The 12,001-nt window shown below is 30.7% G+C and overlaps 1 pseudogene; it reads left to right on the forward strand.

The window, feature by feature from the left end:
• The first annotated feature begins 5,185 nt into the window (after positions 1-5,185).
• LOC149559129 (putative polygalacturonase At1g80170) lies at positions 5,186-10,739 on the forward strand (annotated as a pseudogene).
• Positions 10,740-12,001: the final 1,262 nt, after the last annotated feature.

Genomic DNA, 12,001 nt, shown 5'->3' on the forward strand with positions numbered 1-12,001 from the left:
AATATTAAGGTGTCGCCTAAGAATGTTGGAAATCAAAATCACAACTACAATCATCTGCAATGGTGGTGGTAGTACATGCCAAGATTTGAATTCGATAAATAAGAATATTTTAAAGCATTTTAAGAAGATTTATAAGTATTTTACAAAGACATAATGTCTATAATTATGTCATGATTACTATCATAGCTAAATAGAAGATGAGAATATAAACACAAATGACTTTATAGAAATCTAATCAAGGTTGATAGTGTATCAGAATTCAATTAGAATTATACAAATATTGCAGTAGGAATGACATCTAGAAGTTTATATTTGGAAATAGTGACTTCTATTTTATCACACAACATGCTTAGAACATGAAAAATTCAAACATAAATCATATCGGATTAAATCAAATTGTATGTAGAAATTATGCTTTGGAAATAAAATGGCAGTCACAAAGAAATTTCAAAATATATAAATCAAGTTTTAAGTATGGTAAAGAATGGTACCCATACATATAAGTTCCGTCAAAGTTATTTAAAGATGAATCTAGTGATGAGTAAAAGAGACTTGCAAGATAGGAGAAAAGTGGATGTATTAGAGACAAACTCATTTTGAAAGCAGGTCCCTCCATGTTCTTTACAATAGACATAAGGGCATGTTCTTGAGGAAGAACTTGGATATATTATAGAATTGTATTCAAATATGAGGTCTCATAGAAAAGCACCATTAAATCCTTAACAAGATGATTGTCATGCCTAGTATTAGAATCGGCAGCAATCATCATGTCATCTTTCCTTATTTCCTCAAACTTAAGGCACATGCATTCAATCAATTTCCAATGTTCATTTGTTTCGAAGGATAAGTATTTTTAGATTATCAAGCTTAATAATGACAAATGGCTTTCCAACAAGTCTTAAAAAGATATTTTCTCTCTAGGTCACCGACATCATGAAAACACCTCAGATCAGAACAACACCAACCTATCTTTCATCTTTTCAAATTCAATATCATTATTCCCCTATCCTTTATTTTCTATTTCATGAAAGTCAAAATTTCAAGCAATATTAAAAAAGTGAGAAGAAAAAAGAAATGGAAATTAAAGAAAACTAAAAGCCTCAACTATTGAAAAGGATAAAAATCACAATGTTCAAAGTTACTCATTTTTAGTTTTGAATTGATCTATGAACCAAAAATTTGGTCTTTCATTCAAGAATAGAACATAATATATGTGTACATCTCCATCCCAAGTTACCCACTTGATCAATTTTCCTTGGTCTACATGGAAGATTCATCCTTTGTTCTATTTCAGTCACATGTAAGATTGGGGAACTAATTTTATTAGATTCTAAGACACTTAGTGATAGATCAAGGTTTCAAAGTGAGCTTTTGAAGGTATATTAATGGTTGAAATCTCTACCAATTTGTGGGATTCTAATAGGGATTTTTTGCAACTCTCCAATAGACCCAGAATTCATGATGTTCTAGGTGGAGGATTAGGTGACATTTTTTGTTTGAAACATTCGGGTAAAAATCCCATATTTATTTTTTGTATGCATGTTTTAGATCAAAATTAGTAATTTATTGATCATTAGGACTGTCAACTATGAATTAATTTTGATTTTACTAAATTATATGATCCTGAATGTATACTGGTCAAGCTATTGGATGTATCCAAACTCAAAATCTCGTGTTGATTAAAGTAACAGGACTATAACGTGGCTTTAATGGTTTTATGTACCATTTTCTTTGAATAGTGGTGGATGTGATATTATGGAGGTGAAACAATATATCCATATTTATTCTTGGGGGAGCATCAAAAACCTAGATATTGTTAGTATGGAAGGATAGTATGGAGATTGATTTGATATCTATATAGTTCAAGATCATTTAAAGGAAAATTGATGCTATAATGACTACTATTTCTAATCTAGGTATATCACAATTATTATTACATGTAAAGAATATGAGAGGATGGGTGCCAAGGAATAAGAAGTACAAGTAGTCAATGTACATGTTCCACCATTGAAGATGAAATGGAAAACAATGCATGGACTATTTGAGCTAATGAAATGGAAAGCTTTGTGGCTTAAATAACTATTTTTAAGAAATGGGTTTCACTTGGTAATATGAAATCATGCAATTTTGACTTATGGAATATTATATTGATGTCTTATCATCCCTTATTAAATTTAACATTGCAAGTTATACAATAATATACAATACACAAGAACCTACAATGCAAACTTGACTGTTGAATTGCATTAACAAGGGAACAACAAGCTAAAAGAGAATTGTGAAAGAGACTAAAAGAAGAGAAAGACTAGATGGTCTGTAAAACATTTGGTGTTGGTCTTTTATGATATGGCTCCTCTCCATCGTAGATAATAAACTAAAATTTGCACAAACTTTTACATCTAGTCTGAAACTAGCATTATTTTGTTATAAATTATTTATCATTCCTATCAAAAATATAAAAAAATATAATAGCTTGAATCTATTTTGACACTACAATAAAGATCATATCACACTAGCCTAAAATAAATAAGCAACACATTTTATGATTTAATAGAAAATAAATCCAATTGCAAAGTAACAAAACTTGATATATCCGACTGCAATCTGAACAAGATAAATCTAATAGAAATTTCTAATATTTTAAACATTTACTAACATAAGAGTGTCACAATAGCACATATATTTCATTATTTTAGAAAACAATGGAAATGAAATGAGAGAAGAGTGCATGTACAAAACCTAATTAGGGCATGGGAAAAACCTAAATTAAAAAACCCTTTATTGATGCAGCAATGGTTCATGAGTTGATTAGGAAACAATGGAAATGTAATGAGAGAAGAGTGCACCTTAAGGGCATTGGCATAAGCTAAGTTGCATAGCTAGACAATATATTCCATGATAATTGAATACTCCTACCAATTAATTCAACTCACCATTATCTAAATTAATATGAATGACAGATCTGATATAGCCTACAGGGTTGTGGTCATTTATCCAATATAATCCCATCCAATGCAATTCATATCACCTTCCTCAAAAAATTGGGGTAGTACATGAATAATTTCATATTTAAATCCCCACTACATCCCACACTCATAAAATTTATAAAATCAAACCATGAAGATGTGGTGGGAGTTCATATACACTACAAACAATTATCATTCTGCCTATGAATATTACAAGTTCAAGGAAATTGTATGTTACACCTTACTTTCCTAAAAATTAATGAAACTTATCATTTTCATTCAAATTCATCATACCAACATTTCCCTCACATTCACAAAATAGTTATGAATTGTAATTTTTTAAAATACATGAACTAATTGAGGTGAGGGAAAGGGAAAACAATGCTTGAGTTACAATTAGAATGGTCAAGAAGAAAAAGCACAAGTAAGCTATCAAATTTTCCTTTCATTGATAAAGACAACAATGATGGTGACTCTAGTTGTGTATACTCATGGGCTTTTCCATTTTTTGTAGAGCTAAATCATATTAATATAGAGTTAGAGAGTTTTGATGTTTTGTCTATTGAGGAAGATAGAACCTTCTTAAGAAGAATTTCCCACAGTAAATTAGTTGAATCTTCAATAATTTAAATTGTGAAAAAACAAAACTCTACCCATAAAATTTTGGTTGTTTGGAAAGCTAAAAGCACATTTTATAGAATTCTTATCACTATTACTAAGGTGGAAGAGTTGCAAAAAATATTGGATGAAATTAAGTATGCAACAACTATAATCATAACCATACTATGAGAACCATGGATAGTAACTATGCGTACATGAAAGACTAATATAGGAGGCCATATCATGCATGGTAGTGTCAGTAATCTTATTAAAATCCTCAGACTATAATAAGGAATAGATGAATCTAAAAGGTCAAGGAAGATGATATATATTTAACAAGCATTATGTCTATGAGAACTACAAATATAATTAGCAACAAAAAATCTTGGAAGAATATTTCATGTGCTACACCACTATTATCCATCCATGTGATGTACAAATCCAATATGATCTCTACAACACCTTCCTAGTGGATGTGTAATTCAAATGGATACTATTAATTCATATATTCAATATTTAGAAATATATATCAAAATTTATTATATGCTCACAATTAATTAAAGATCAACATGTTTTGAAGTCCTAAAAGAATATGTAGATTCATAGCCTCATAATCCTAGCTACTACTTCCCCTAAAATAAATGGAAAATACCAAAGGTGATTTAAAGAGTGATTAAATTAGTGCAAAAGAGAGAATGTAAAATGAAATATTGATATTCATAATTTCGTATTTATATTCAATAGATGATTTTGCTACTAATGTTGGTGTATTATATTCGTAGATGCCTAGAGCCAAGTATACATGTCAGCGAAAATGGTGAGCATTAAAGAAAGTTGGTATGCATATGAATTAAAGTATAGAAATGTAGTTAACAAACAATTACAAATAAGTACTTGATCAAGGTTGATTTTTGTTCTAGTTCTTGACAGGGGAGAAGTAACATGATCTAGATAAGCAAAAGGACTAAGCATTGCAACTTTATTTACGAGGTTTGCAAGATAGTTGTTTGTGAATCCATCAAATCCTTTCATGGCTCCCTATATTATTCAAATACAAAATCTAGCTAGTTATATGAAATTACTTCTATATAGGTATATGCATAGATTGAATTCTATAAATTTTCATTATCTAAGAAAAAATAATATAAATAATTAGTTTATATATATAGATTGAGATGTATAAATTTTCATTACTTGAGAAAAAACAATGTAGAGAATTGGATTTGCTATCATAGAATTGACAAAGTACAACATTGTAAGGAGATCATAGATTACAAGATTATCCCAATTCTAGTCTGAGAAATCCTATGGTTACAACATTTTCATGGATAAATTTTTGGAAATGCATATCTAAATTTTTTTTAATGCTTTTTATGTTTGCAAATAAGTAAGAATTGCATAGAATTGTACATTGTTAGATTTGTTGTAGGTTCTATGGTCGACTATGTAAATTGTTGTGTGGGTATTTCCAATCCATATTTTAGTTTAGCCTAGATGTTGGAGCACAATAATTTGTCTCATGTTACAATTGCAACTAGAACCCTTAGTTACCTAGCTCCTGAGTGTGTGATGATAAGAAGAACAAACCTTGAATCATATGTTTATATAGTTTTGGGGCTATGGCCTTGGAAATTGAGACAGGAAAGAGAGAAGTAGACGTGATCTTACAAGAGCATCCTATGAGGCTTGTGGAGTGGGTATGGGATCTCTATGGTCAAGGAAAAGTTTTGGATGATGTAGATATAAAGTTAAATGGGGAGTTTGAGGAGACTGAAATGGAACAATTAGTAGGCATAGGGTTGTGGTGCTCCCATCTAGATCCAGCTGCAAGACCCAAAATGAGGCAAGTGGTAAAGTTATTGAAGCTAGAAGATTGAGTATCTAATATTCCTCTAGAGATTCATACCTATACCATAGAGTATTATCCCATCATTGTACACCTACAATGGATGAAATTGACTAATTAATGAAGGTATGTTAGTTTGAGTTTCACTCGGTTTCGAGAATACTTTAATATTCTCTAGCTAACAAGGCCAACCATGAGAAGGTAGAAGCTCATCTGGCCTCATGCCACCTCCCCCTAACACCAATCTAAATTCCCCATTATAATCTAATTACATACTTCATTCATTCATTCATCTATTTATGAACTATAACGTTTAATCAATACAATCACATAACATTCATTAATATGATATAAAATGCTTTAATACACAACACTAATCAAGAATTCAATAACACATAACAATATTCATTAACATGAAATAAAAACCAATATTAATATGAAAGATTCATAGATAGTTACTTAAAACAAAGTTCTTTCATTATCCAACAAAGTTTATCAAACAAGATTTATTAAAGAGCATTTTTAAAAAATCATTTTTTTTCTTAGCTTTCTTAAGGTAAAGGTTGATAGGAATATCAATATCTTCCTCATTCTCCTCCTCTTGTGGAACATGTAACATCAAATTATGATGCATCCTCCTATTTTGAGGAGCACAAGGCTACTGCACTAAAGGGGGCTCTATTGCAATAACAAGTAAATGGGTTAAATTGGCTTACTCTTTTTCTTTTCTTACTTGTTACAAGTATTTAATTAACTAGTAGAACATAACATGCATTTTTATTACTAGGAAATACCACATCATGTATAATAACATTTTGATCTGCCACTACCTCAACATGTTGAACATTTCGAACATGCTCCACTCCTTCACCATGATGTTCAACATGCTCTTAAATATTTAAAAAAAGGTTACTCATCAATTTTCAATTGAAGATGTTAAACTATATTCATAATTGTGTAATTAATTCCAAACGGCAAAGTAATACCTCCACCACTGTGATGCACATCATGGCCTTCATCATGTGTAGGTTCTGTGATAGGATTTAAAGGTTGAAGTGAAATTTTATGCAATAAATTTAGGATGGAAACTAGCACCAAAGATAAATTTATCAACTCTTCAATTTGATTTACTTTTCATTTGACCAATTTACCTATGTCTCATTTGGTGCACCAAATTCTTGGGTATGGTTTTCAAATTCTTGGTGTAGATGCGCAAACATGACTTTATAGCCTTCCTTCAATGAAATTATTTTATCTTCATCTATGGGCTCTACATTGAATTTTGTGCCCCGTATTCTTTTCTTAATATCACCATTATTGCATGTATGATTTGATTAAACAATTATTTTTGCAATATTATATAAAAGAATTATATGAAATTTCATTGCTGCTACTTACAAGTCAAGAGGGAAGATTCATATAGCCACTAGAGCCAAGTTTGTGTTGGCCAACCTTTTGTAGTCTTTCTTCTAAAGCTTTTGATGTGTCCTACAATATATGAAAAGTTTAAAACATGTTAGATTATATATTTACAAAGATCACTGATTGGTGCATGATTACATTCTACTTAATACTATCATAACATACCTTCTTTTCCCCTTTTCTCATTCATTTTCTTTACCACGAAGCCTTTTCTTCTTTTCTTCTTCTATTATTTCATTCCACTCCATTGTTGGAATCATAAGAGGATTCTCGTACTCTAGGTTATCCTTTAGACCCTTTCTATATTAGTCCCTCATAGTTTTTATATGTTTGGATGCTCTTTTGAGAAGTAGGGTACTATCAAAAATGTTTTTTTTCCAAAAAGGTCCTTAAAAGATGTAATGAGTTGATCTTTTTAATTTAAGACCCCGTTCATTCCACCTTTTTATTCTAAATAAAAGTGTTAGAATAATAACTTTAATATAGTACAACACATGGAAGAAAATAAAAATATTATAGCACTGATATGAAACTACGTACCTTTTATGTATGGTGGGTTCAAATATGATGCAATGCAATGAAGGAGAATCCCCAAAAGAGATATCCAAACCCCCAACAAATAACCACACAAGGGAAACACAAAAATAAAGAAAGATGTGATACAAACCCATAACTCTTTATTTATAAATAGCTAATTACATGCAATATTCCTAGTTGTAAGGCCTTTTGGGTTAGGGCTAAATACAAACAACAATCACAATATCAGTTCTGCAAGATCACACAAGATCCAACTTACAATCTCAATCCCATCTAGTCAAGATACACAACTAGATAAGAATGCCAACAGGAATCCAAACTTGTACCCTTAGGTTCACCAATTAATTCTTTGGTTCTCAAGCCATAGCCCTGGCTCTTCAAAGTTTGCATCTACACTTCATCCCCTTCTCCAAGCTAGATGAATCATCTCATAATGCCTAAAGACTCTACAAGACCCCTTACTTATACTCAACTAAGCCACAAGTCAATCCATATCATCACAAACTAAACCCTTACATTAAATATATGTTGAGCCATAAGTCAGCTACAAGACAAATTAAATACTCATATAGAAATTAAATGCCAAAAGTTTGCTCATAGACAACTTGACATCAATAGAAATCAAGGCCAAGCCAAGTGTCATCAAAACCAAGTCGAGCACTAGTAAATCCCCAAGCATCATCAAGCTCGTAATTCAAACTAAGCACCATAGACCATGTCAAGCTCTAATACCATGCCGAGCTACAAGACCTTACCAAGCACCATAGTGCATGTCAAGCTCCATAGTGTATGCTAACATCATAAAATATGCAAAGCTCCCAGGCATAAACTATTCCTAATAGCAATCGAGCACCACTTCTTTGGTGACTGAGTCCACAACCATAAACTAGAATTCCTCCAACATGCATGATTGGAAGAAAGCCCAGGATGCTCTTGCATCAAAATAGCTTCAATACCATTTGAAAAGGATGATCATAGAAAATGTTATTTCCTAAAAAAACATCATCAGATTATCAATCCAAAATAATTTATGTACAATTAAAATACTCTTACATAATAAATAATAACAATTTTAAAGTACTTGGAAGATTTCATAATTTTAACAAAAATATCATTTCCTTGTTCAGTAACAATGTCCCTGCAAACAAACTAGTACTAGTCACATGGGTTGCTCTAGGAAATGGTTCATCTTCAGTAGTACTAGTCTCTATTGTTCTATCAAATAAAGGTTTATCTATTAGTGCACAAAATAGGTCCATGACTATAAAATCCACTCAATAAAAGAAATAATGCATGATTAGCACATTAAAAAGTATAGCACTACAAGGATTTACTAGTTGTACATGGTATAGTCCCACATGTTTGCAATCTTCTTGTTGCCAACGATATCAAAGTGACGACTGAAGGAAGCATTTGCACTTCATCATGAGCTAAAGAAACATTGTTAGCAAAGACATTTGCAATGGATAAAGATCAAATTTAAGTGTTATAATATTATAAAGGGAAACTATTACTTATATGAAGGTTGTGCACTACAACCCTCACCATATTGACTAGGAGATCTAACAGGTGTCATAAAATCTTGTAAGAAGAACACATAATATGTTAGATCATGATCCATAAGATACTATAAAATATAAACATCTATTGAAATTTTATTATTGCTTAAGATTAATTACTACTTACCATCAAAGAATATTATAATCAATGAAAATTTGTCTACTTATAATGCTCTTTGTTAATTGTACAATATACAATGCTTATTATGCAATATTATTAGGGTCATTCAGTAATTTTTCAATGTTATGGAATTTGGAGCAGTTGATGATGGTTCACATGAACTAAGGATCTCTTAGATAAAAGGCTCACATTTTACAGTTGTGTTGTAGGTTGTTTCCTAATTCTCACTATTTTATTGCCTAAATACAATAGTATCATTTTTTACAGAATATTTTGACAAATTAGATATTATTTTTCCATGTTTTAGGCAGTGTCTATCATAAAATGTACGAGTGTTTTGGTGGCAAATTTGGAATTTTGGAACACTCAAAAAATGCACCTTGCTTTAATCTACTCCTCAAATAAATAAGTCATGGGATTTAAGATTAGAGCTCCAAAGTAGAGCCCAAAATATAGATGGAATCCATCTCCAAGGAGCCAAGAATGTCCAAATAAGAAACAATGGCATTGCAATATGTTTCCAAGTCTAAATTACATATTACTTTGTCATCTATAGAAAGAAAATATTTTGTATAACCCAAATTGTCATAGTTATGACATTCAATTCATAACATAAGGAATACTTGGTTGCTTTTTGGGTCTCTCTTGACAAGGCTTGCCATTTAGTTTTAGACCTGCCTTGACAAGGCCTTGAATATATGGTTCTTAACTTAAAAGATGTCCAAACTATGCTAATTATAAAAAGATTATGTGACATTGTTCTTAGTAAATTATGAAAAGTCTATACTTCATTCTAATTTGCTAATTCTAATTATTGTTGATTGTGAAGTAGGGGATGATTGTATCTCCATTGTATCTAGATCCTCCAATGTTGATATTAAAAAGATCAAATGTGGACAAGGCCATGCCATTAGGTATTTAAGGACTTAATCATGAGACATTACATGTCTAAGGGATGATTTTAATATTTTGTCTTTTGTTATTTTCAATATTGAGAGCCTAGGAAAAGATGGGGAAGAAGCACCAGTGGAAATAATTGATGTTCATAACATTTTGCTTATTGGAAATGAAAATGGAGCAAGAATCAACACATGGTAGGTTGCTTATATATATGTTTCTTGAACACATCTCTTAGTTATACAAGAGTAAGTAGATGGTAGTGTATTTAAACTATTACATGGATTTGACTGAATATTAGATTGTATCTTCTTAATGTACGAGCTGAGTGAGATTTATTTCCATATAGAATGTCTCTAGGTATGTGAGAGATGTTATATTTGAAGACATAACAATTCTAAATATTGAAAAAAACATAGCTACAGACTACTACTATTGTGATTCCTCTTCACCTTGTGGAAATTAGGTAAAGATTGATATTATCTATACTAATTTAGTCCAATATTAATATTTTATTATCTTTTTTGAGGCTTGAATTAATATCATAAATTATTATGTAGAATTCTAAAATGCATGTAGAAGATGTGACCTTCAAGAACATAAAAGGAACCTCGTTAATGTCCAAGGTTGTAAGTTTGATGTGTAGTAGGACTATGCCATGAAGAAAAATTGTGATGAGAGATATTGATATAAAATCAACCATGTTTTCCAATACAAATTCAAAATGCATTAATGCTTTTGGCTTTTCTGCGTGAGATATATATCCATCTAACTAACTTAGTAGGCATTGACTAGAGATCATGTTAGACCTCTACTTGTATTTTTAATGCTCAAAATAAATAAAAATGTCATGTACTAATTCTAATAAAGTAGAGAAATATCGACCCATGCATTACTACCTAGTTTACCTTAATTTTCTTATTACTAGTTAGCCTTTAAATATATACTAAGTATATTGGAATAATGATCAACACTCAGCTATGGAAGAACTTATATAATTCTTTGAATGTATGAATTATCAATATTTTATTTTTACTTGAGGGTTGAGATTATTGTTTTATAATTGTAGTATTATTTTTTATAATGTTACATTGTTACATATAAGAAATATTTAATTTCCAATAGGAATGTTAATGGATCTTTTTGGGTCGATCAAAATAAGAAAGGAGTTTTAATGAGTGCTTGAAAAAAATTAGAGCTTGGGGTGGACTAAATTTTGAAGGGGCATCAAAAGGTAACCCTAGCTCATATGGTGCAGGGTTTGCAAGAAGAGATTGGATTGGATACTTGAATCCTTTAGAGAAAATTAACTTTTCAGTGGGACAAATAATGAAGCAAACACTTAAGCTATTGCATGAAATTTATTTGGCCCAAAAATTATAAATCTTTTGAATCCACATAGAAGGTGATTGATTAATTATATTCTAATCAATCATTAAAGGAGAATAACTAACATTCCATTTAAATAAATTCATTGAAAGTTAATTTTTATTTTATCTACCTTTGTGAACCTCAAAGTGACACATGCTAAAAGAGGTATCAAAATGATGGTAGACATTCTATCTAGTTTTTTGATTTATCTTTATTTCCAAATCATGCTGGGGAGATTTTTTAGGAAGTTTTAAGATATTGAGTTTAAGGATTTATTGCATTGATACACCACAGGGGCAAGGGCTACAGGGGCACAAAAATTTTCAACCATACAAAGGGGGCTTAATTTTTTTTCTAAAACTTTTTAAAAAGAAATACAAAGAAAATGTTTTTCATGGTTGGATAGCCACTAATCCACCAAAGAATAAGGAAATAAAGTGATTTGATGTTTGTGGTATGTGGCGTGTGTGGGATGTTTCTCTTTATTATTTTCAAAAATGAGAGCCTTTATCACTTATTTTAATTTTTTCCAAGTGTAGCATATGAGTGACAGTTGTGAGGTGGGAGCCATGTAATCAAACTTCTCTCTCATCATCCTTAAGTGACAATTATGTTTGCTAAATCACATTTTAGGTAAATAACCAATAGGGGTATTCAAATTGGATGATACATTATTCTAGTA

The sequence above is a fragment of the Cupressus sempervirens genome, chromosome 5 (assembly GCF_028749045.1).
Source record: "Cupressus sempervirens isolate cs-2001-9-10 chromosome 5, ASM2874904v1, whole genome shotgun sequence".
NCBI classification, from domain to species: Eukaryota; Viridiplantae; Streptophyta; class Pinopsida; order Cupressales; family Cupressaceae; genus Cupressus; species Cupressus sempervirens.